Consider the following 25700-nt stretch of genomic DNA (forward strand, 5'->3'; position numbering starts at 1 on the left):
TGTGTGTGGGTGTGGGTGTGTGTGTGGTTGTGTGTGAGGGTGTGTGTGGGTGTGTGTGTGGGTGTGTGTGGGTGTGTGTGAGGGTGTGTGTGTGTGTGGGTGTGTGTGGGTGTGAGTGTGGGTGTGTGTGAGGGTGTGTGTGTGGGTGTGGGTGTGGGTGTGTGGGTGTGGGTGTGTGGGTGTGGGTGTGTGGGTGTGGGTGTGTGTGTGTGTATGGGTGTGTGTGTGTGTGTGTGGGTATGCATGCTTGTGTGTATGCATATATTTGTACGCTCGTGTGCACATGTCCGTGCGTGCGCCCTCGTGTGTGTATGTGTGCACGCGCACTAGTGTGGGTGTATGATCCACTTAATATTTGTATTTATAACTCATTACAATTGTGACCAGGTGTGGACGTATCAGTGGTTCATTACTTTGTAATTTGTTCATGACTGTAACCATGTATACTTTACTCTGTGTGGGTGTGACCAGTATAGATAGGATAGCACCCACAAGTACGGCGCTACTAATTAATTGTGGACTGTATAGATTATATTAGTGTAACTGAATGAAGGGGGGGGCAGGTTACACATGGATATATCCATCAAGGAAAAACACTTGTACATAATCTCACTACTTACCAGATATTCTCTGGTGGTCACTTGATGTAGCTGGATCACCCATAACCTATCCAATTACAACATACCTAACTGGCCAGTATCAGTCTGCTATAACTAGAAAGGTTACTTAACTGTGGGCGATTGATGCTCCTTATTTCCTCCATTCACCATCTCATTTCGATGTCCTGCTACACCGACACAGTTCTTATTCCAGCAGGACGAGGTATCCGCTGGTTTGTCCCGGTTTAGAAGTCGTGACTCCATAAAAACTTCACTATCCTCGGGACAGGAACACGAGATAAACAGATGCTCACTCCGAGAACGGCGACTCATTTCACTTCACACATTCTCTTAACTTGGTGTTATCACTGATTACTTCTTAGCCCACCATACGGTTTAATGTCTCCTAATTATTATACACACTGGAGGCCACTCCATTAAGATCTGAGACCAATGAATGATGATTAAAACGGGTATTTTTCCCCAGGACACACTCTATGGCGACGTGCCAGTCACCCATGGTCCTACCATTATTTACTAATTTTTACCACTTTATTACGGTGGTCCCTTAAATCACGTTCCCTCACTCTTCACCAGGAACAGTTACGACACTTCCTATTATGAAGTGAGGCCTATATCAATCCTTAGGCCGCCGTGAAGGCCAATTTCCTGGTCCCATGTTTTCACAGCCTCCCAAATCCATTCAAAACACTCTCGCTTCTCCATGCCCTGACTCGCCCTGTCCCCTCCGCACATCCGCGCAGGCGCAAGGCGAACCCGGTTGGTTCTATTCAAAATACAATTTAGAACAACAGTAATGCATTAATCATGTATATTTACATTATAAAAGTATATACAGTATAATTATGGGAATTTATTTTCCACACTACCCAAGAAATAAGGTCTGGTAACTCTATCCACTCATTTGCAAGTCCCACTCAAATCCAACCCCTCTCACTCACATATTTATCCAACCTAAATTTGAAACTACCCAAATTACAACCCGGCTGGTCAGGTACTGAACTTAGTTGACTGTCCAGCTCCCTCTTTAAGACAACCAGGAGTTTATTAGTAATCTTTCTTGTGTATGATGGGAGGCAGTTGAACAGTCTTGGGCCCCTACCACTTACTGTACTCATGGCACCCCTGCTTTTCCTTTGAGAAGGGGGGTAGTTGCACTACCTTCCAAGTGATTTCCGTGAGTCTGTAGAGGAAGCGTCTATCTCTTTCTTAGTTTACATTTTCTCTTTTTTTTCTTTTCCCAGGAGAACGTACCTTGAGCATAACTCAAGTGCCACTGAGTTAATCTTTCAAAGCACAGGTTTGGATCCGGGTTGTTTATGATATCTTCTCAGCAAGTTTCGTTCAGAACATATTAAATTTCATCCCACTGGATGCTTTTGTTATTGAAGTTGAATTTGGTGAAGCCGTGTGGTTAATTATTCTTTCAGATTCCAGTGGTGTTAGGGTTATATCACAAATTCTGGAAATGTTTAAAAAAATGAGTATCGGTCACAAAATAACAAAAATAATTTAGATTGTCGATCCTTTGCTTGATTAACTGCTCACTAAACACTGAGTCATACTGAGACCTCAGTATCTCACTCATTTCTTTGCTGTTATCGGTGTTAGTCCCGTCTCTTTTTAGCAAGGGCCCAATACTGGATGCCGGCTTTTACCCTAGACTTAGCATATGGAAAGAAATATTTTGGATTTCATTAAATTTCGTTTATCGCTTTAAGTCTTTCTGTTTTCTGCAGCCTGTATGATTTATTTATTTATTTATTTATTTTATTTTATGCCTCTGCAAACAGTACATTGAGATTTTATATTTACAATAGTGGGTTGCAATGCAAAGAGAGCCTCTATTATGCCTAGGCATTATGGGCCAACTTAACATTATTGGCTTACAGACTACTTAACACTAAGGATTATATCATAGTTGTACAGTAAGACAGTAATTATTTCATAGTTGAACAGTAGATTATTAATTATAAGTGAATTAAATTTGTATAAGACAAAGGATATATTCATATAGTCTAAATGCTTCTTGTGAAAACAATGGTTCAATTATATTCCTGTCAACAATGGATAAAAGGTTCAAAGTGATTGTTGAAGTTATGATGCGGGAGTACATAAGTGAGTATGTGTGTACTGAGTATTTAGCTTTTAGTCTAGGGTGATTAAGTGGCTTTTGAGAAATCTTAAACTGATTTTTAGACTGGGTTACTTTAATATCTTCTGGTAATGAATTCCATATTTTGGGGCCCTTTATGTGCATAGAGTTTTTACACAGTGTGATGTGGACACGAGGTATATCAAAAAGAGATCTGTGTCTTGTGTTGTGATCATGTGTTCTGTTTAAGTTGGTGAGAAATTTGAGTGGAGGGTTTATATTTGCGTGTATTGTTCTGTGTATGTAGTAGGCACATGAATAAGTATGGATGTTCTTAATGGTGAGCAGATTCAGACTTTTGAAAATTGGTGGATTATGCTGGCGGGAGTGGGAATTCGTTATCATTCTTACCGCTGCCTTTTGCTGGGTTATGAGGGTTTTTTGGTGATTGGATGTTGTTGATCCCCATGCACAAATTCCATATGTAAGATAAGGGTATATGAGCGTATGGTACAGTGCCAGGAGAGCTGATTGTGGAACGTAGTACCTTATCTATGATAGTATGCCTACAGTCTTGGAGATTTTCTTGGTGATTTGTTGCATGTGTGTCCGGAACTTAAGGCTACTGCCAAGGTGGATACCTAGGAATTTTCCCTCTGTGAGTCTTGTGACTGGTGATCCATTTAGCGTTATGTTAATCGGATCATTTGCAGCTTTGTTTCCAAACTGAATGAAATAGGTTTTTATCAGTATTCCGGGTAAGTGTATTAGTCATCATCCAGGCAGATATTTTCTGCAATTCGGCATTGACTGTGTTTGATAGTACGACTGTGTTTGGGTGGGAAAAGACATATGTAGTGTCATCTGCAAATAATATGAGTTTGAGTAGCTGTGATGCATTCGGTAGATCATTGATGTAGATGAGAAAGAGGAGTGGTCCAAGGACACTTCCTCGTGGGACTCCTACTGTGATTGGTTGGGTGGAAGAGTTTACATCATTTGCATACACATTTTGAGTTCGGTTACTAAGGTATGATTTTAGGTAGTTGAGGAAGTGGCCTCTGATACCATAGTGCGTTAATTTGGAGTACAGCAGTTCATGGTCGACTGTATCGAAAGCTTTACGTAAATCAATGAAAATGCCCAGCGGGACTTCTTTCTTTTCGAGTGCGGTATATATTAGTTCTAGTATATATGTATGATAGCATCATTCGTGCTTTTATTATTCCTGAATCCAAACTGACAAGGGTTTAATATGTTGTGTGAGACGAGGTAGGAATAGATCCGTCTTTGAATTAATTTTTCAAATATTTCAGAAAGCAGTGGTAAGTTAGATACTGGTCTATAGTTATTCAAGTCAGCTTGGTCACCTCCTTTATGGATCGGAGTGACCCTTGCTATTTTGAGGATTGTTGGGAAGGTAGATGATTCAATGGATTTGTTAAAGAGCGTTGCAATAATTGGTAACAATACTCGAGAAGCTTTTTTGTACATAAAAGCAGGCAAGCTGTTTATGTCTCCTACCTGGTTTTTAAGGGTGCTTATGATGAACGTAACTTCTATGGGGTTGGTTGGAGCTAGAAATAGCGTATTTGGGTAGGTACCTGTGAGGTAGTCTGATGGACGGGTGTTTACGCTTGGTATTTTCTTCGCTAGATTTTTTCTTATGGTGGAGAAGAAAGCATTGAGTCTGTTCGCTGTTTCAGTAGGTGTGAGTAGGGGTTCATCTGATTTTGTTAGTTTGGTTGTTTTGTTTTTGGATAACTTTTTAGTTCCAAGAATTTCAGGTAGAGTTTTCTAGGTTTTTTCCATATCACCTTTGATGTTATGTAATCTATTTTCATAATACAAGTTTTTAGACCTTCTTATCAGGCTGGTAAGTGCTGACGAGTAACGTTTAGATTGTTCTCTAGTTATTTGACCCATTCTATACTGTTTTTCATATTTGTGCTTTGTGTTAATGGATTTGAGGATGCTTATCTGGAGTTTACCTGGAGAGAGTTCCGGGGGTCAACGCCCCCGCGGCCCGGTCTGTGACCAGGCCTCCTGGTGGATCAGAGCCTGATCAACCAGGCTGTTGCTGCTGGCTGCACGCAAACCAACGTACGAGCCACAGCCCGGCTGGTCAGGAACCGACTTTAGGTGCTTGTCCAGTGCCAGCTTGAAGACTGCCAGGGGTCTGTTGGTAATCCCCCTTATGTATGCTGGGAGGCAGTTGAACAGTCTCGGGCCCCTGACACTTATTGTATGGTCTCTTAACGTGCTAGTGACACCCCTGCTTTTCATTGGGGGGATGTTGCATCGTCTGCCAAGTCTTTTGCTTTCGTAGTGAGTGATTTTCGTGTGCAAGTTCGGTACTAGTCCCTCTAGGATTTTCCAGGTGTATATAATCATGTATCTCTCCCGCCTGCGTTCCAGGGAATACAGGTTCAGGAACCTCAAGCGCTCCCAGTAATTGAGGTGTTTTATCTCCATTATGCGCGCCGTGAAGGTTCTCTGTACATTTTCTAGGTCAGCAATTTCACCTGCCTTGAAAGGTGCTGTTAGTGTGCAGCAATATTCCAGCCTAGATAGAACAAGTGACCTGAAGAGTGTCATCATGGGCTTGGCCTCCCTAGTTTTGAAGGTTCTCATTATCCATCCTGTCATTTTTCTAGCAGATGCGATTGATACAATGTTATGGTCCTTGAAGGTGAGATCCTCCGACATGATCACTCCCAGGTCTTTGACGTTGGTGTTTCGCTCTATTTTGTGGCCAGAATTTGTTTTGTACTCTGATGAAGATTTAATTTCCTCGTGTTTACCATATCTGAGTAATTGAAATTTCTCATCGTTGAACTTCATATTGTTTTCTGCAGCCCACTGAAAGATTTGGTTGATGTCCGCCTGGAGCCTTGCAGTGTCTGCAATGGAAGACACTGTCATGCAGATTCGGGTGTCATCTGCAAAGGAAGACACGGTGCTGTGGCTGACATCCTTGTCTATGTCGGATATGAGGATGAGGAACAAGATGGGAGCGAGTACTGTGCCTTGTGGAACAGAGCTTTTCACCGTAGCTGCCTCGGACTTTACTCTGTTGACGACTACTCTCTGTGTTCTGTTAGTGAGGAATTATAGATCCATCGACCGACTTTTCCTGTTATTCCTTTAGCACGCATTTTGTGCGCTATTACGCCATGGTCACACTTGTCGAAGGCTTTTGCAAAGTCTGTATATATTACATCTGCATTCTTTTTATCTTCTAGTGCATTTAGGACCTTGTCGTAGTGATCCAATAGTTGAGACAGACAAGAGCGACCTGTTCTAAACCCATGTTGCCCTGGGTTGTGTAACTGATGGGTTTCTAGATGGGTGGTGATCTTGCTTCTTAGGACCCTTTCAAAGATTTTTATGATATGGGATGTTAGTGCTATCGGTCTGTAGTTCTTTGCTGTTGCTTTACTGCCCCCTTTGTGGAGTGGGGCTATGTCTGTTGTTTTTAGTAACTGTGGGACAACCCCCGTGTCCATGCTCCCTCTCCATAGGATGGAAAAGGCTCGTGATAGGGGCTTCTTGCAGTTCTTGATGAACACGGAGTTCCATGAGTCTGGCCCTGGGGCAGAGTGCATGGGCATGTCATTTATCGCCTGTTCGAAGTCATTTGGCGTCAGGATAACATCGGATAGGCTTGTGTTAACCAAATTTTGTGGCTCTCTCATAAAAAATTCATTTTGATCTTCGACTCTCAGTCTGGTTAGCGGCTTGCTAAAAACTGAGTCATATTGGGACTTGAGTAGCTCACTCATTTCCTTGCTGTCATCTGTGTAGGACCCATCTTGTTTAAGTAGGGGCCCAATACTGGATGTTGTTCTCGACTTTGATTTGGCATAGGAGAAGAAATACTTTGGGTTTCTTTCGATTTCATTTATGGCTTTTAGTTCTTCCCGCGATTCCTGACTCCTATAAGATTCCTTTAGCTTGAGTTCGATGCTTGCTATTTCTCTGACCAGTGTCTCCCTACGCATTTCAGATATATTGACCTCTTTTAGCCGCTCTGTTATTCTTTTCCGTCGCCTGTAAAGGGAGCGCCTGTCTCTTTCTATTTTACATCTACTCCTCCTTTTTCTTAGAGGAATAAGCCTTGTGCATACATCGAGTGCCACCAAGTTAATCTGTTCTAGGCATACGTTGGGGTCTGTGTTGCTTAGTATATCTTCCCAGCTTATATCGGTTAGGACTTGGTTTACTTGGTCCCACTTTATGTTTTTGTTATTGAAGTTGAATTTGGTGAATGCTCCCTCGTGACTAGTCTCATTATGTCGGTCTGGGGCTCCACGCATACATGTCTGAACCTCAATTATGTTGTGATCTGAGTATATTGTTTTTGATATGGTGACATTTCTTATCAGATCATCATTGTTAGTGAAGATGAGGTCTAGTGTATTCTCCAGTCTAGTAGGCTCTATTATTTGCTGGTTTAAATTGAATTTTGTGCAGAGATTTAAAAGCTCGTGTGAGTGTGAGTTTTCATCAGAGCTGCCTCCTGGTGTTATTACTGCAACAATATTATTTGCTATATTCCTCCATTTTAGGTGCCTTAAGTTGAAATCCCCCAGGAGCAAGATGTTGGGTGCAGGAGCTGGAAGATTTTCCAGACAGTGGTCAATTTTTAACAGCTGTTCCTGGAATTGCTGGGATGTTGCATCCGGAGGCTTGTAGACTACCACAATGACTAGGTTTTGGTTCTCGACCTTTACTGCTAAAACTTCCACTACATCATTTGAGGCATTTAGCAGTTCTGTGCAAACAAGTGACTCTGCAATGTACAGGCCAACCCCCCCCCCCTTTTGCCTGTTCACTCTGTCACATCTGTATAGGTTGTAACCTGGGATCCATATTTCGTTGTCCAAGTGATCCTTTATGTGGGTCTCAGTGAAAGCCGCGAACATTGCCTTTGCCTCTGCAAGCAGTCCACGGATGAAAGGTATTTTGTTGTTTGTTGCTGGCTTTAGACCCTGTATATTTGCAAAGAAGAATGTCATCGGACTGGTGGTATTGTTGGTACTGGGGGGGGATTTTTTTTCCGGCATTAGTATCTGTATCTGTTGGTTTGGAGTGGAGGCCATCGACTGTGGTTCCACTCCAGGAATGACTGGATTTGGTGTACGATTTCTGCCATTTCCTGCCAGTTTTTTTTCCTTCCTGGCACTAAAAAACCTCTCCCTCTTGAGTGGCTGTGGCTACCCAGGTTTTCCCATGGCCTGGATGTTTTGTATCTTTTTGTACCCTTTAGATGGTGTGCCTGGCAATTTAAGTTATAGCACAGTCTTTCCTGTACTGAAGAGGTACACATTTCAGGGTGAAAAAGCTTACAGGAAGGGAGTTTGCATTTTCCTGTTGTCATATGGGCATGGCATTTTCTAGGGTGGTCATAGTTGCACGTCCCGTCTGTTTTTCCAGATTTCCCATGTCTGCAGATACCAAGTGCATAGTATGTGCACAGGCTTGGTTTCCGTTTGCCTTGGGTTTCTGTGACTGTATTCCCTGTTGGTGCATGTTTCCCTGTCTTATTCCTATCCTCCCTAGCACCAACAATGGAGCTCCCACCAGTTGTTTTTGGTAATATATCCTCACTATTGCTAGTGGAGTCCTCTTGTTTGCTATTTCCTGTGGTATTTCTAGTTTGCAATATTGGTTTTATCTTATCTTTGACTACACTTGTTTCCCCACTACGGCTCCTGTCCCCTATGAGGTCATTTATATGTATTCCTTCCTGCGTATAATTCCCGACTACCTGGACAAAATCTCCAGCTTCACCATTACTGTCTCCCAGGACAGCACCTCCAGCTTCACCATTACTGTCTCCCAGGACAGCACCTCCAGCTTCACCATTACTGTCTCCCAGGACAGCACCTCCAGCTTCACCATTACTGTCTCCCAGGACAGCACCTCCAGCTTCACCATTACTGTCTCCCAGGACAGCACTATCAGCCCCACATTTACTGACTACCAGGACATCACCTCCAGCCTTACAGTTTCTGACTACATGGCCAGTATCAAGGGCAGTACCATTCAGCCCAGACTTTTTATGTTCCCATCTGTTGTAGAAAGCTTCCAGGTTGTCTATGAAAGCAGCTTTGATGTTATCCTCTTTTAATACCCTTGTGATTTTAGTCCACAGATTTTCCTCATTTGGGCATACCCAAAAACACTTCCCTGTTTTAATACTGCTTGTAGCTAGTTCTTGGATATCTGCACAAGGGGCGTGACACCAATTTCCACAAAAATGACAATTTATCCATGTGGAAGCCCGTTTGTTTGATTGACTGCAGACTATACAGAGCTTCATAATGATTTGAATGGTTGATTTACTGTAATTCTACTAGCAACCTCTTGAATACTCTATTAATAACCTCCTTAAATGAAGCTCTAGCTATTTGTATTTCTATTTCTAACTGTACTTGTATATTGGACAGCTTACCGTGTACGTTCCTGATTTATATTTATTGTTTGTGTTTGATAAGGGCGCCTACAACCCCATCCGTTTACAGTCTGCTTTATTGTCCAACGAATCCGTTTGAAACCAGTCAAGGGTTCGGACCATCAAGGGTTCGGACCAGTCGAGGGTTCGGACCAGTCGATCTGATCTGATCAGTGGGTCACTTATTTAAAACATACTAGTCGGTGATTTGGGCTAACACATGAAGGATCTACTTGAAATTATCTACCCGAGTAATATGTGATTTGATTGATACAAAAGTATAACTTGCGTGTTGAAGAACCGGTGATTTCTGGCAGCTCCTACAGTGACGAACGGTCGAGCCTCAACCCTTGTTTATCAATCGCTGTATCTAGCTTTTCTAGTTTTTTTTTCGTCTCCACCACAATAAATGCTATATTATCACTATAGTTGACTGGTGGAAATTTTGGAGGAAGGACGCTTTTTCTGTAGTAATAATTGCTTCTCGTTGTGTATATTGCGACCGCTGGTAACTACAGGTTATATGAAATTCACAGTATACGTCTGGTATTTCAAGAAAAAAGAAACTAATGAAAGTCACTCCACTCCACTAAGTACCATTATAATACTGGTTAGTTGCTACTACAACACTGTATTCTGCTATTCACTGGTATCACTAGATTATATGCGAGTACACTAGCAGGCCAGGAAGATTATTAAAACAGCTGACCACTGTGGTAAGTTTCTGGCGACTTCTGGCACCTGCCTCTATAGGCTTATCACTTCATTTACAAATTCACCTGTTTTCAAATGACACTTTAGCCTTTATCATCTATATACTAGGGAGCCACTGTAGTATACACTATACACTATGTATACACAATGTTATCAGGGAGACTTTCTTTCCTCTGACAAAGAAAAGTTCTATTATTATTATTTTGCACACGGAACACAGGCCTATGATTCCCCTCTGGCAGTAAACTCTGCTAGGTAGTGCACACTAATTCTCCTTTTTTGACTCAGTATATAATGTTTTCCGCCCAAGATTGGTTCCAGGCGCTAGAGGGATGTATCGTATAGGATTGATGGCACAAATTAAAGTTCTAGCACGTAAGAGCGACCGTGTAAACACGAGAAAACCCGGAGCACAACGAGGCACGCTTTGGGCTTTTTTTAGAAAATTATTTACACATTCATTCATATCTGTATATGTTTCAAGCTCATTTTGCCAATCAATGTTATTCATAGCTGCTATAAAGTTGTTAACTGCTGTCTCGTTATGTAGTCTGAAGGTTACTTTAGTGATGTCTTGTGGCAGTTTGCTCAGATTAGTTATGAGAAAGGTTGGGTAGTGGTCTGTAGTGTTGTCTGTGATTATGCCTGATTTTAAAGGGGATATGGTGTTTGTCCAGATGTGGTCTATTAAGGAGATGCTTGTCTCGGTGATTCTTGTAGGTTTAGATATTGTTGGTAGCAACAGGCAGTTACTCATTGTGTTTGTGAATTCGGTTACTTGTGGGTCCTGGTCGTGTAGTATGTTTACGTTGAAATCTTCTGTTAGTAGTAGGTGGTCTTTATTCATGTGTGCATCAGTAATCATGTTTCCTAGTTTTTCACTAAAGTGGTAAATATTTGACCGTGGTACTCTGTATATGTTTATAACTGTGAGGGGTTTTTGCAGGTCTTTTGATTTAAATTTGGCTATGATATATTCTCCATGTTCATCCCTTGTGCAAGATTTATTGATGCATTCGAGCTGATTTGAGTAGTATATAGCTGTTCCTCCCCCTTGCTGGTCTGTTCTACAGTTGTGTATGGCCATGTAGCCAGGAATGGTATAGACATCTGTAATATCAGGCTTAAGCCAGGTTTCTGTGAGTGTGATCATTGATATTTTGGAATGAAGGGAATTGAGTAATGCTGTGAGGTCATCATAATGTTTGCTCAAGGATCTGATATTGTAGTTAAAGATGGTTATGTTATTGTTTGCACTGAAGCGTTGATGGGCTCTGCAGGTGAGAAAAATGACAGAGCCTGCTGTCTCTATTTTCTATTTCTCTGGCTGGTGCTTCTTTCCGCATTTCATATAGACTGGCCCCTTGGAGAAGCTCTGTGATTTGTTGCCTTCGCCTATACAGGGAGCATCTCTTTCTTTCTAGTGTACATCTTTTCTTTTTCCTTACGGGAATGTGCCTTGAGCATACCTCAAGTAACAGAGTTAATTCTTTCTTGGACTGGCTCGGATCAGTGTTGACTAGACTATCTTCCCAGCTTGTTTCATTTAGGACATGGTTAATTTGATCCCACTGGATGTCTTTATTGAAACTTAATTTATTGAAGGCACCCTCACAACTGATCCCATTTTGCTGGCCAAGAACCCTGTGCATTCTAGTCTGAATTTCGATTAGGTGATGATCCGAATTTATTGCCCTTGATACTGTTATATTTCGTACCAGATCATCATGACTACTGAAAATAAGGTCAATTGTATTTTCCAGTCTTGTTGGTTCTACTATTTGCTGGCTTAAGGTGGATTTGTTGCAGAGATTTACTAGATCATCTGTGTGTGAATTTTCACCTGAGCTGTGATTATCTCTGCTAAGACATCATTTGCCACATTCTTAGACTTTAAATGTCTTAAATTGAAATTTCCAAGTAATAAAATATTTGGAGCTGAGGCTGGACTTAGTGAAAGTCTATGTCTTCTGCGATACATGTGAAAAGTCTCGTCTACTATGGTAATTGATAAAGATCTGTCTTATGTATGGAATTTGGTGAAAATATATTTGCAGTATAATACCTCAGCAGAGGTATTTGGTCTCTCTCTCTCTCTGTCTCTCTCTCTCTCTCTCTCTCTCTCTCTCTCTCTCTCTCTCTCTCTCTCTCTCTCTCTCTCTCTCTCTCTCTGAGACTGCTGCGGCTGTGACAGAGAGACTGTGGCTGGTGTCAACCTGTGCTGCGCTACTCTATGAAAAACTTCCCCTCATTCATTCATTCATTAGGGATTTGGCGGTACTTCCGGCCCGGGTCTTCTCCCTCAATCTTTCAGTTTCTGCCTTGCAACAATGCATAGCTCCTGATGACGCACTAAGAAGTGTGAAAGTACTTGAGCTAAAGATTTCCACCCCCCGTGGCTTGTCTTGCATTGTCAAGATCGCCTGTCTGCGATTGTTTGCATACACACACACACACACACACACACACACACACACACACACACACACACACACACACACACACACACACACACACACACACACACAGTCTGTCCCAACTACTGTCCCCTGACAGCAGTAGTCTGTCCCAACTACTGGACCACTACGACAAGGTCCTGGATGCTCTAGAAGACAAACAGAATGCAGATGTAATATACATAGACTTCGCAAAAGCCTTCGACAAGCGTGACCATGGCGTAATAGCGCACAAAATGCGTGATAATGGAATAAGAGGAAAAGCCGGTAGATGGATCTATAATTTCCTAACAAATAGAACACAAAGAGTAGTAGTCAACAGAGTCAAGTCTGAGGCAGCTACGGTGAAAAGCTCTGTTCCACAAGGCACAGTACTCGCCCCATCTTGTTCCTCATCCTCATATCAGACATAAACAGGGATATAAGCCACAGCGCAGTATATTACTTTGCAGATGACACCCGAATCTGCATGACAGTGTCCTCCACTGAAGACACTGCAAGACTCCAGGCGGACATCAACCAAATCTCTAAATGGGCTGCAGAAAACAATATGAAGTTCAATGATAAGAAATTTCAATTACTCCGATATGGAAAACGTGAGGAAATTAAAACTTCATCGGAGTATAAAACAAATTCCAATCACACAATAGAGCGAAAAACTAATGTCAAAGACCTGGGAGTGATCATGTCGGAGGATCTCACCTTCAAGGACCATAACATTGTATTAATCGTATCTGCTAGAAAAATGAGAGGATGGATAATGAGAACCTTCTAAACCAGGGATGCCAAGCCCATGATGACACTCTTCATGTCGCTTCTTCTATCTAGGCTGGAATATTGCTGCACACTAACAGCACCTTTCAAGGCAGGTGAAATTGCTGACCTAGAAAATGCACAGAGAACTTTCATGGCACACATAACTGTGATAAACGGCCACAGTTACTGGGAATTTACCTGGAGTTTACCTGGAGAGAGTTCCGGGGGTCAACGCCCCCGCGGCCCGGTCTGTGACCAGGCCTCCTGGTGGATCAGAGCCTGATCAACCAGGCTGTTACTGCTGGCTGCACACAAACCAACGTACGAGCCACAGCCCGGCTGGTCAGGTACCGACTTTAGGTGCTTGTCCAGTGCCGGCTTGAAGACTGCCAGGGGTTTATTGGTAATCCCCCTTATGTATGCTGGGAGGCAGTTGAACAATCTCGGGCCCCTGACACTTATTGTATGGTCTCTTAACGTGCTAGTGACACCCCTGATTTTCATTGGGGGGATGTTGCATCGTCTGTACTTCCTAGAATGCAGGAGGGAGAGATACATGATTATATACACCTGGAAAATCCTAGAAGGACTAGTACCAAACATACACATGAAAATCACTCCCTACGAAAGACTCGGCAGACGGTGCAACGTCCCCCAATGATAAGCAGGGGTGCCATTAGCACGATAAGAGACAACACAATAAGAATCAGTGGCCCAAGACTGTTCAACTGCCTCCCAGCATACATCAGGGGGATTGCCAATAGACTCCTGGCTATCTTCAAGCAGGCGCTGGACAGGCACCTAAAGTCAGTACCTGACCAGCTGGGCTGTGGTTCGTACGTTGGATTACGTGCGGCCAGCACTAACAACCTGGTTGATCAGGCCCTGGTCCACCATGAGGCCTGGTCAGAGACCGGGCCGCAGGGGCGTTCACCCACGGAACTCTCTCCAGGTATACTCCAGGTACACACACACACAACCACACACACACGTATATATATATATATATATATATATATATATATATATATATATATATATATATATATATATATATATATATATATATATATATATATATATATAGGTAGTAGGTTGGTAGTCAGCAACCACCCAGGGAGATACTACCGTCCTGCCAAGTGAGTGTGAAACAGATGCATATCTGACAGGATATGTATCTGGTGTCTTTTTTTTCTGTCTCATAAACACGCTGGATAACAGGGGTATCTTGCTACTTCTACTTACACTTAGGTCACACTACACAGGCATGCACATGCATATATATATACATGCTCTTATTGTAGCGCTCTTAAGTGGTGAAATCCAAATTAATCCAGGACCTCAAACTATTGTGCAGAGGCAAAATAGACAGGTAGGTGACGGTGATAATGACGGTCTAGTAGCTATGAATGATAACCTTAACTCCATATGTAATGCATACATAGGTCAATGTGAGACAATACAGCCATTATTATCTCAAACACTACCAAACAGGTGCATACACTGTACTAAAGTACGCATGAAAAACAGAAAAGGCACCTTATGTAAAATGTGTGAGGGGTGGGTGCATGATGGATGTATGTACAATTATAGTAACGGTACCAGAATTCATTTTGTGTGTAACAAATGCACTTTGGCACAGTTACCCTTTAGTAATGATGACATTGATTTACCTAATTTTAATACAAAGGACCCATTGCCATATATTGATGATTATAATTGTTTTATGAAAACAGGCCTTCACTTTATTCATCTCAACGCAAGATCACTTTCTCCAAAATTGGCAGAGATTAGGATTCTAGCTAACAAAATTAGGGCGGCAGTTATAACCATCTCTGAATCATGGTTGGATGATATGGTGACTGACGACGAGGTCAAAATAGAAGGTTACAATATAAAACGCTTAGATAGGTACAGAAAGGGTGGTGGAGTATGTGCCTACATTAGAAATGACTTAGCTTACAACCTGATTTAAATAACAGTAAACTGACCTGATTTAAATAACAGTAAACTGGAGATTCTATGGTTTGAAGTGCTGCTTCCCAAGACCAAACCCATCTTAGTAGGAACTAGTTACCGCTCTCGTACCCAGGACCAGTTCTTAGAAGACTTTTCCAGAGTATTGTCTGGACTTGAAAACAATTGTGAGACAATAATACTGGGCGACTTCAATATCTGTTTTCAGCAGCAAAATAACGGGCTATGCAAAAGGTATGAGCAAATTCTAGGTTTAAATAGTTACACTCAACTAATTAATACACCAACCTGGATCACACAGTTCTCAGCCACCATGATTGACCACATACTTTGTAACAAATCTGAGAACATTAGTCAGTCAGGCGTCATTACCTCAGGCCTTAGTGATCATTTCATCATTAACTGCATTAGGAAAATCACTAGGGATAGGACACATTGTCCTCATCGCTCTCGGGCCGTGTGGACCTACTGCGCAGACGCTCCTGAGTTACCTGGCTGCAGTGGTGTGAGGTGATGCTGCCGCGCCTCTGCTGACAATATAGGAGTACTGCTGTTGTCAAAATGGCGGTTAGTCTAAGACGCCGGATTAATACTGTCGGCATAGAACTACTTCGAGGAACGATTACGCCTAGTTCTGCGCAAGTCTTATTACCCAAGATCATCCGGGAGACGTATGGCATACAAGACGGTGACATACGGGGTTGCATTAAATGGAGCCCAAAGAATTTTCGTAAAACTGCTAACGGCGACGGTCTATGAAACGTTGGTCACCCGGTTTCAGGACGTGAGTCTTACCGTCACACCAGCTGCCTGTGTAAGAATGATTGATGTTTCACGGCATTATACGTGGATCAAGATACGCAACGTTCCCTTTGATGCGGACAAGGCGGATATCAGGAAAGTTTTTGAGAAGTATGGAACATGTTGATAAATTAGACACATATGCAACTCTTGGGTATCTTTATTGAGGAAACGTTTCGCCACACAGTGGCTTCATCAGTCCATACGAAGGAGAAAATTAAAGAACAGGAGGAGAATGAGGTAATCAGTCCCTCAACCTTGAGTCGATGTGTTCAGTCCAATCTTGAATAGAATACGGCATATCAGCGGAGAAGCAGCTTATAAACCGTATGGCAGGAGAGGTGCAGCAGTCATAGGTCGTGTCACATTTGTTCAATGTCGAAGTAGGTCGTGCCCAAGAATTAGGCAAGCGAAGAATTCCTAAGTATTAAGATCCCAAGAAGTTGCAGTGTCTGACAGATTTGTAGATGAATGGTTCAGAGAACCGACATGTTGATAAATTAGACACATATGCAACTCTTGGGTATCTTTATTGAGGAAACGTTTCGCCACACAGTGGCTTGAAGCCACTTTTCACCAGGATTAAATACAGGTAAACATAGTTCTGGGAGTTTTGGCAAAGACATATTATTTGTTGGAGCAGACTGATTAACTGCCTGGTTTACACATTTTAATTTATTCAAGGCCTGACTTTTACAAGAAAGAATCTTTTCCTCTAATTCATAATACTGATTAATAATGAGATCTACTTCAGTCTCATCTACACAGTTTACTAATAAATCTCCTTCATATTTGTTATAATATAATTTGTATGAATCATATCTATTCCCTAAAGCATCTAAATACAATTTTAAATCATCAGTATTCACAGTTTCTTGATTCATTAATTCCAAGCACTTATTATATGCCTTTGTTACATGAACTTTTCTAGCTTGTAGTGATGCTTTCTTTACTCTATATTCCATATGTTTGTCTTCTATATTAATTTCCTCATTTTCAGCCATGATGCAATGTATTAAATTCAACTTTATTAATAACACTAATTACAACTTACAACACTGATACAACTTACCTTTGAATAAATCCTACCTACTTGAGCTTAGCAATTACATGTATAATATAAATTTTAAATGTACATTAATACAAACTTGGCTCATCAAATTTAATATTATACAAATTAATAAATCCTTGCCAGAATTTGGCATAGCAAATTAATATTATACACATTAATAAGCTACACTTGGCTTATCAATTACACTTATACACATTAATAAAATCTTTAGCCACACTTGACTTATCCAAATTAATATTGTAATAATTATAATCCACTACACATTAAGTAAATTTGTGAATTTAACATCCACCTCCTTCTGTTATTTCACATATAATTATTAGTAATTAACTAATTAATGAATTCACTAATTACCTCTGGTTCAAGAAGGATCAACGGGCAAATTAAATGTGGAAAATTGCATTTATCTGTATGTGACTCATTATGTACATAACAGTAAATAACAAGGATAATTATTATTTATCAATGTTACATAGACAAGTAGGAATTTGGGACACCTAGGTCGCAAAAACGTCCCCCTTCGATACCTACCACTGTCATATCCACAAGTTGCTCTGGACCTATTAATTAAATGAAATATACATACACCAGGAATACTGGTAAATATATAAATTTGTGGACTGTATATTAAAAATAATAAATGGTTATATATACACACAATTACATAACAGAAGGAAAATATATCTTAATATCACTCACCAATTTGACTGGAGATTAATGTGTATCATACTCAGAAAACCTCACTCTAACTAAATCTATGAAAATAATGCTGGCCAGAATTACACACAAATCTAGAGAGCTTATCTGAGGTTCCTGGAACTGTCTTGTCCAGTCGTCTGATATCTCAAGTTATGCAGGAATGCACATCCACCAATTTCGCCTCCTATTTGAGAGGTGTCAATAAAATTTTAACCTCTAGAGCTCGAAAAATTATTCCCAGTACACCAACGTTTCTACAAAATTCAAAACCAAGATGGCGAGTCTCGTCTGCGCAGACGCAGGTTTTCCATTCTCTATGACATAAATATTATTAAATACAGTATGGCCATCTATTTACATATAAATACTGAATTTCTGGAAAATATATACAGTTTACCTGGAGTTTACCTAGAGAGAGTTCCAGGGGTCAACGCCCCCGTAGCCCGGTCTGTGACCAGGCCTCCTGGTGGATCAGAGCCTGATCAACCAGGCTGTTACTGCTGGCTGCACGCAAACCAATGTACGAGCCACAGCCCGGCTGGTCAGGAACCGACTTTAGGTGCTTGTCCAGTGCCAGCTTGAAGACTGCCAGGGGTCTGTTGGTAATCCCCCTTATGTATGCTGGGAGGCAGTTGAACAGTCTTGGGCCCCTGACACTTATTGTATGGTCTCTTAACGTGCTAGTGACACCCCTGCTTTTCATTGGGGGGATGTTGCATCATCTGCCAAGTCTTTTGCTTTCGTAGTGAGTGATTTTCGTGTGCAAGTTCGGTACTAGTCCCTCTAGGATTTTCCAGGTGTATATAATCATGTATCTCTCCCGCTTGCATTCCAGGGAATACAGGTTTAGGAACCTCAAGCGCTCCCAGTAATTGAGGTGTTTTATCTCCGTTATACGTGCTGTGAATGTTCTCTGTACATTTTCTAGGTCAGCAATTTCACCTGGCCTCCTGCAGTCTTCAAAAGGGTGACACCACAATTCTTTACCATACCCTTTACAAAGGAGGCATAATAGTCGCTACCTATCAAAATATTTACTGGGCCTACAGAATCATCACTTACCCCAGAAGGTGCTAAATTTACATTATGTGAGAGTCTTTCTGTAGCTTTACTAAGTCCTACTGTAGATATTTTCTCTGGAAGTCTATCTACAATTACTGCATTAACACGTTTTTTTCTCATTGCCCAAACTGACAGTTACATAAACAGTGTCATACAATTGAGACCTCTTATCCGAGAGACATTTACGTTTTATGAAAGTACGCTGAGATCCCTGGTCCAATAATGCATTTACATCTTTTTATTTATGCCTTTCATCATCAATTTTTACCCGTAACACAGGTAAGGCTTCTTCAGCAAAACCATCATTATTAACATTAGCAGCAATTTTTACGTTAGCCACTGTTGTGTCAGGATTGTCAACATTATCATTATTATCAACATTATCATATAGACCCTTACACATGACTATATGGTGTCTTCTTTTGTGACATTGATAACAGTTGTTTAATTTGGCATGACAATCCTTTACATTATGATTACCTAAACACCTGATACATCTGTCAAGTTTCTCCAATCTTTCAACTTTATCATTCCATGAATTGTATGCATTGCAATTCTTAGAAAAATGAGTACCCTTGCAGAAAATACAATCTCTCTTTTCTTTGACTGGTTTCTTATTAACTGGGCTACTCTTAGGAGGGTACTTATTCTTCTTACCTTGTGGAGAATCATTATTTTTGATTCCTGCTACTTGATATGCACCTATGCAACTCTTTTTAGGAAATGAATTTTGACTATTACCATTGGGATAATTTTTCTCTTTGTGAAACTTGACAGATACCTCAGAGTTATTATGTGTTGCATCTTTAAAATGAGTTAGTTGGCTGGTCTGCAACTGCACAATTAATTCTTGTAGACCTAGTCTTATTTCCTCCAGACCAAAATAACCTTTGTGATATTTATTCGAGATCCATTCAAGTGTTTTACAGCTTAATTTATTCTTTTATTCTGTACCATGGCACTCAATAACCAGTCTGATTCCTTCAGATTATATTTATTACTTAAAGTTTTGAGAGTGCTCTCCAGTTTAAAAAAAAACTTACAGATATCTTGGTGTAGATGTACCCTTTAACAAATCCACTATACCACAACTAAACAAGAAATGCAAAGCTAGGCTAAATGCTCTCAGAACTGTTGCTGGCTACAGTCCCAACTATGGTGCTAATGTGAGAATCGTGAGAATGATGTACATAGCCTATGTTAGGTCCTTAATTGATTATGCTGCTCCCATGCTGATATTAGCTAGAGAAAGTTCTCTCCGACCCTTGGAGTTAATGCAAAATGAAGCTCTCAGGATTATTCTTGGCTGTCCCAGATCTACAAAAGTTCTTAACGTGAGGAAGGAGCTTGGTATTTCTAGTATCAGTGATAGGATTGTTGAAATTAACACTGTACTCGGTATTAGAATGTTGAGAAACGAACCAGACACTGTCACAATGAATCTTACCAAGTGTCTAGAGGTAAATACACACAGATCTAAATGGATTGTGAAAACGTGCAATTGCATTAAGTTTTATAACCTGCATGAACTGTATCACTGTAGGCAACAAGAGCATTTCACCCCTCCATGGAAGATGTGTTCCTTTAATATCACATACCTACAAGTCCCTCCCAAGAAGCTCATTGTTAGTAATCCCTCCCTTAAATCTCTTGTTAGAGCAACTGCTCAAGAAGAAATTTCTCACCTAGCTGGTAGTAATAAGTTATCACAAGTTATATACACTGATGGATCTAAACAGGAGTCTTCTAGCAGGGCTGCATCTGCTCTTGTTGCCACCTCCCTAGTTAAGAACGATAATAAATTTGTTGAGTTAGGCATAAGAATTAACAACTGGGCGTCTACATTGCAAACTGAATTGTTTGCAATCCTAATGGCGCTAAAGCTAACCTATGACACTGAGCTTGACTCTATCATCATTACTGATTCTATGTCATCATTGAAGGCTCTTGACTCGTATAATGACTCCAACAACATGCTCATTGGGGAAGCCAGGTATAGATACTCAAAAATTAGGGACAAAGGAATTAATGTACAATTGCTATGGATCCCATCACACAATGGATTACTCCTTCATGATAAAGTTGACATGTTAGCCAAAAAGAATACCCAGAAGGAGAATGTAGAATATAACTCTGGTATAACTGTGTCTAGCATTAGGAATAATATTAGGAGAGAAGTAAATAATGAAAATGATTGTTATAGGAATGCAGTTAGAAGCCTGAGTAGATCTATAACCCACTATGATAACATGAACGTAGATAAGTATGTTTATGGAGCAACTTGCAATGTGAACAGACTGACTGATGTTGTGGTGGCCAGGCTTAGGCTTGGTTACAAGTACTTCTGGCAGTTTGGGAGACACACAGATGATGATCAAACTAAATGTAAACTATGTGATCAGGCATATGGTCACTCTCTTGAACACTATGTGCTTAATTGTCCACTTATTGAGGAATACAGAGACAGACAGTATAATAACCTATGTGACATGTCAAGATATCTTATTAATGAAAATAAGATACCAGAAATAAGATACATCATTCACTCCATCACTGTCTTGCCTTCTGGCAGGACAGTGATGGAGTGAATGATGGTGAAAGTTTTTCTTTTTCGGGCCACCCTGCCTTGGTGGGAATCGGCCAGTGTGATAATAAAAAAAATAATATACTAAGCAAATTTCCTAAATTTGCTTGTAACAGATAAGTGAACTATAGATATGTAGATATAAATCCATATGTATTCCTGTTAACCCTTTGGGGCCTAGTTCCTAGGCCTTTTGTGTATCCATATGCTCTCGCGCTACCGTCCACAGGATGGATATGGGGTGCACAATAAACTAGCCACTTCGGTGGCAAATCTCCAGTTTAACTCTAAACTGCTGTAAACCTTTGTAAGTGTGATCTGGAGATTTTAAATTAACAATGATATTCACTAGATCCAACCTACTTTGTTCTATATTACCATAAGTGACTTTCAACAAGTCAACTGCTTCCTTGTAAGAGTCATCTACATTGGGAAAGGCTTGTATGAGTATGTGAGCATCTCCTCTTACCTGTCCTTTGAGGTAAAATAATTTAGTTACACAGGCTAGATCACTCCTATCATGCACAGCTGCTTTAAAAATTGACCAAAATTCCTCCCAATTTTCACTAGGATTAAATACAGGTAAACATAATTCTGGGAGTTTTGGCAAAGACATCTTATTTGTTGGAGCAGACTGATTAACTGCCTGGTTTACACATTTTAATTTATTCAAGGCCTGACTTTTACAAGAAAGAATCTTTTCCTCTAATTCATAATACTGATTAATCATAAGATCTAATTCAGTCTCATCTACACAGTTTACTAATAAATCTCCTTCATATTTGTTGTAATATAATTTGTATGAATCATATCTATTACCTAAAGCATCTAAATACAATTTTAAATCATCAGTATTCACAGTTTCTTGATTCATTAATTCCAAACATTTATTATATGCCTTGGTTACATGACCTTTTCTGGCCTGTAGTGATGCTTTCTTTGCTCTATATTCCATATGTTTGTCTTCTACATTAATTTCCTCATTTTCAGCCATGATGCAATGTATTAAATTCAACTCAATTAATAACACTGATTACAACTTACAACACTGATACAACTTACCTTTGAATAAATCCTACCTACTTAAGCTTAGCAATTACATGTAAGAAATTGTAATTTAAATTTTAAGTATACATTAATACAACCTTTAGCCAGACTTGGCTCATCAAATTTAATATTATACAAATTAATATAAATCCTTGCCAGAATTTGTCATAGCAAAATTAATATTATACACATTAAAATAATTAGCTACACTTGGCTTATCAATTACACATACATTGATATAAATCTTGGCCAGAATTGTCTTATCAAATTAATATTGTAATAATTATAATCCACTACACATTAAGTAAATTTGTGAACTTAACATCCACCTCCTTCTGTCATTTCACATATAATTATTAATTAATTGACTAATTAATGACTTCACTAATTACCTCCAGTTCAAGAAGGACCAACGGGCAAATTTAATGTGGAAAATTGCATTTATCTGAATGCATCATTATGTAAATAACAGTAAATGAACAAAGATAATTATTATTTATCAGTTAGACAAGTAGGAATTTGGGACACCTAGGTCACAGAAAATGTCCCCCTTCGATACCTACCACTGTCATATCCACAATTTGCTCTGGACCTATTAATTACAAATGAAAAATACATCACCAGGAATGCTGGTAAATATATAAATTTGTGGACTGTATAATAAAATTAAAAAAGGATTATATGTATACACAATTACATAACAGAAAGAGAATGTCTTAATATCACTCACCAATTTGACTAGAGATTAAGGTGTATCATACTCAGAAAACCTCACTGTCTATCTATGAAAATAACACTGGCCAGGTTACAACATAAGACTTATCTGAGGTTCCTGGAGCTGTCTTGTCCAGTCGCCTGATATCTCAAGTTATGCAGGAATGCACATCCAACAATTTCGCCTCCTATTTCAGAGGTGGCAACCCAATTTTACCTCTAGAGCATGAAAATTCTTCACATTATTAATTAACGTCTGTTACTCAATTCAAAACAACAATGGCGAGTGTCTTCTGTGCAGGCACAGGGTTTCCCATTTTTGATAACATAATTTGTATTAAATAATATAGGGCATCTATTTACCTATAAATTACCGTATTTCCGGAAAATATACAGTATTTTCCATACATACTTTACCAATAAAGGGGTAACCCCAAACAGTTGTCAACTAGTAAGTGTATCCCATGGCTTTATTCAAAATGAACTAAGCAGGTTAAACCCAACTAAGAGCACTGGCCCGGATAACATCCCGTCTAAGTTCCTAAAAGATGTTGCTTCTGAACTGTCAATCCCTATTGCTCACATAATAAATCTGTCCAGTACCACTAATACTGTACCGGATGGGTTCAAGGAGGCCAGAGTTACTCCTACCTTCAAGAAAAATAGTAGGTCTGATGTAAGTAACTATAGGCCTGTTGGTATACTCAGTATAATATCCAAAATTCTAGATGGGGCGATGTACTGTCAAGTAGTTAAGTACCTTAATGACAACAACATTCTCCATAGCTATCAATCAGGCTTTAGAAGATCTTACTCAACCAACACCTCCCTAATTAATCTGATGGATTATATGGAAAATTTTCTAGGGGTGACTACCTGTACGTACCTCAACATTACATGCATACGAGTAATCTCATTGGGAGACAACACTACATTGTTTACCGTAGTCACCCCGTGTAGACATGTGAGAAAACTTCACCACCCTTGGTCACTGCAGGTGGGCCTTCGACCTCACAATCTTATCCATATCTATCCGAGACCAGTATAGATTGGATAGCACCCACAAGTATGGCACTACTAATTAATTGTGGACTGTATAGATTATTTTAGTGTAACCGAATGAAGGGGGGTGGGGTAGGTTACACATGGATATATCCATCAAGGAAAAACACTTGTACATAATCTCACCACCTACCAGATATTCTCTGGGGGTCACTTGATGTAGCTGGATCACCCATAACCTATCCAATTACAACATACCTAACTGGCCAGTATCAGTCTGCTACAACTAGAAAGGTTACTTAGCTGTGGGTGATTGATGCTCCTTATTTCCTCCATTCACCATCTCATTTCGATGTCCTGCTACACCGACACAGTTCTTATTCCAGCAGGACGAGGTATCCGTTGGTTTGTCCTGGTTTAGAAGTCTTGACTCCATAAAAACTTCACTATCCTCAAGACAGGAATAACGAGGTAAACATGTGCACACACACTCTGGGAATGGCAGCTCATATCGCTTCAATGATTCCTTAACTTGGTGTTATTATCACTGATTACATTACAATTCACAAGATGATTTAATGTCTCATAATTATTGTACACATTAGAGGTCACTCCATTAAGATCTGAGACCGATGAGTGAGGATTAACTCATGGGTATTTCCCCTGGACACACACCATGGCCGCACACCAGTCAACCCAGGTTGAACCATTATTCACTTATTTTACCACCCTTTTACGGTGGTTCCATAAATCACGTTCCCTCACTCTTCACCAGGAACAGTTACGACACTTCCTATTATGAAGTGAGGCCTATATTAATCCTTAGGCCGCCGTGAACACCAATTTCCTGGTCCCATGTTTTCACAGCCTCCTTACTCCATTCAAAAAGCTCCCGCTTCTCCATGCCCTGACTTGACCTGTCCCCCCCCGCACATCCACGCAGGTGCAAGGCGAACCCGGTTGGTTCTATTCAAAATACAATTTAGAACAACAGTAATGCATTAATCATGTATATTTACATTATAAAAATACATACAGTATAATTATGGGAATTTATTTTCCACACTGCAGCCGGGCGGAGGTCATTGTTAGACGACTTAAATAACGTGGAGTACAATTTTCCCATCTTCACTGGCCACCTGGCTTGGGAACTCCAACATTGGTATTTACATAATCACCCATTAATTCTTTCCACCTGTTAGGGCTCCATCCAAAGCACACTCAAGCCTCCATGCTTCTGGTATTAACAATTTCCCTCTTATTGTAACCTGGAGTTTACCTGGAGAGAGTTCCGGGGGTCAACGCCCCCGCGGCCCGGTCTGTGACCAGGCCTCCTGGTGGATCAGAGCCTGATCAACCAGGCTGTTGCTGCTGGCTGCACGCAAACCAACGTATGAGTCACAGCCCGGCTGGTCAGGAACCGACTTTAGGGGGCCGTCGGGCAATTTTCCGTGCGCGCTCACCCGGGTAGGGGAGTGTGTAATAAGGGGTTAACTGTAAGGGTTTTGTGAAGTTAAGGCAAAAGTGAGCAGTGAAGAGGGTTTTGAAGAGGTTAACTGTAAGGGTTTGTGAAGTTAAGGGAAAAGTGAGCAGTGAAGAGGGTTTTGAAGAGGAAATTTTACTAGTAATTCAGTGTGATTG

The 25700-nt window shown here is 40.4% G+C and overlaps 1 protein-coding gene across 1 annotated transcript in view; it reads right to left on the reverse strand.

Moving 5' to 3' along the window:
* The window catches only part of LOC128685456 (glutamyl aminopeptidase-like), a 626129-nt gene that overhangs the window by 404477 nt on the left and 195952 nt on the right, over window positions 1–25700 (reverse strand). The window lies entirely within an intron of this gene.

This window comes from Cherax quadricarinatus, chromosome 1 (genome assembly GCF_038502225.1).
Source record: "Cherax quadricarinatus isolate ZL_2023a chromosome 1, ASM3850222v1, whole genome shotgun sequence".
Taxonomy (NCBI): domain Eukaryota; kingdom Metazoa; phylum Arthropoda; class Malacostraca; order Decapoda; family Parastacidae; genus Cherax; species Cherax quadricarinatus.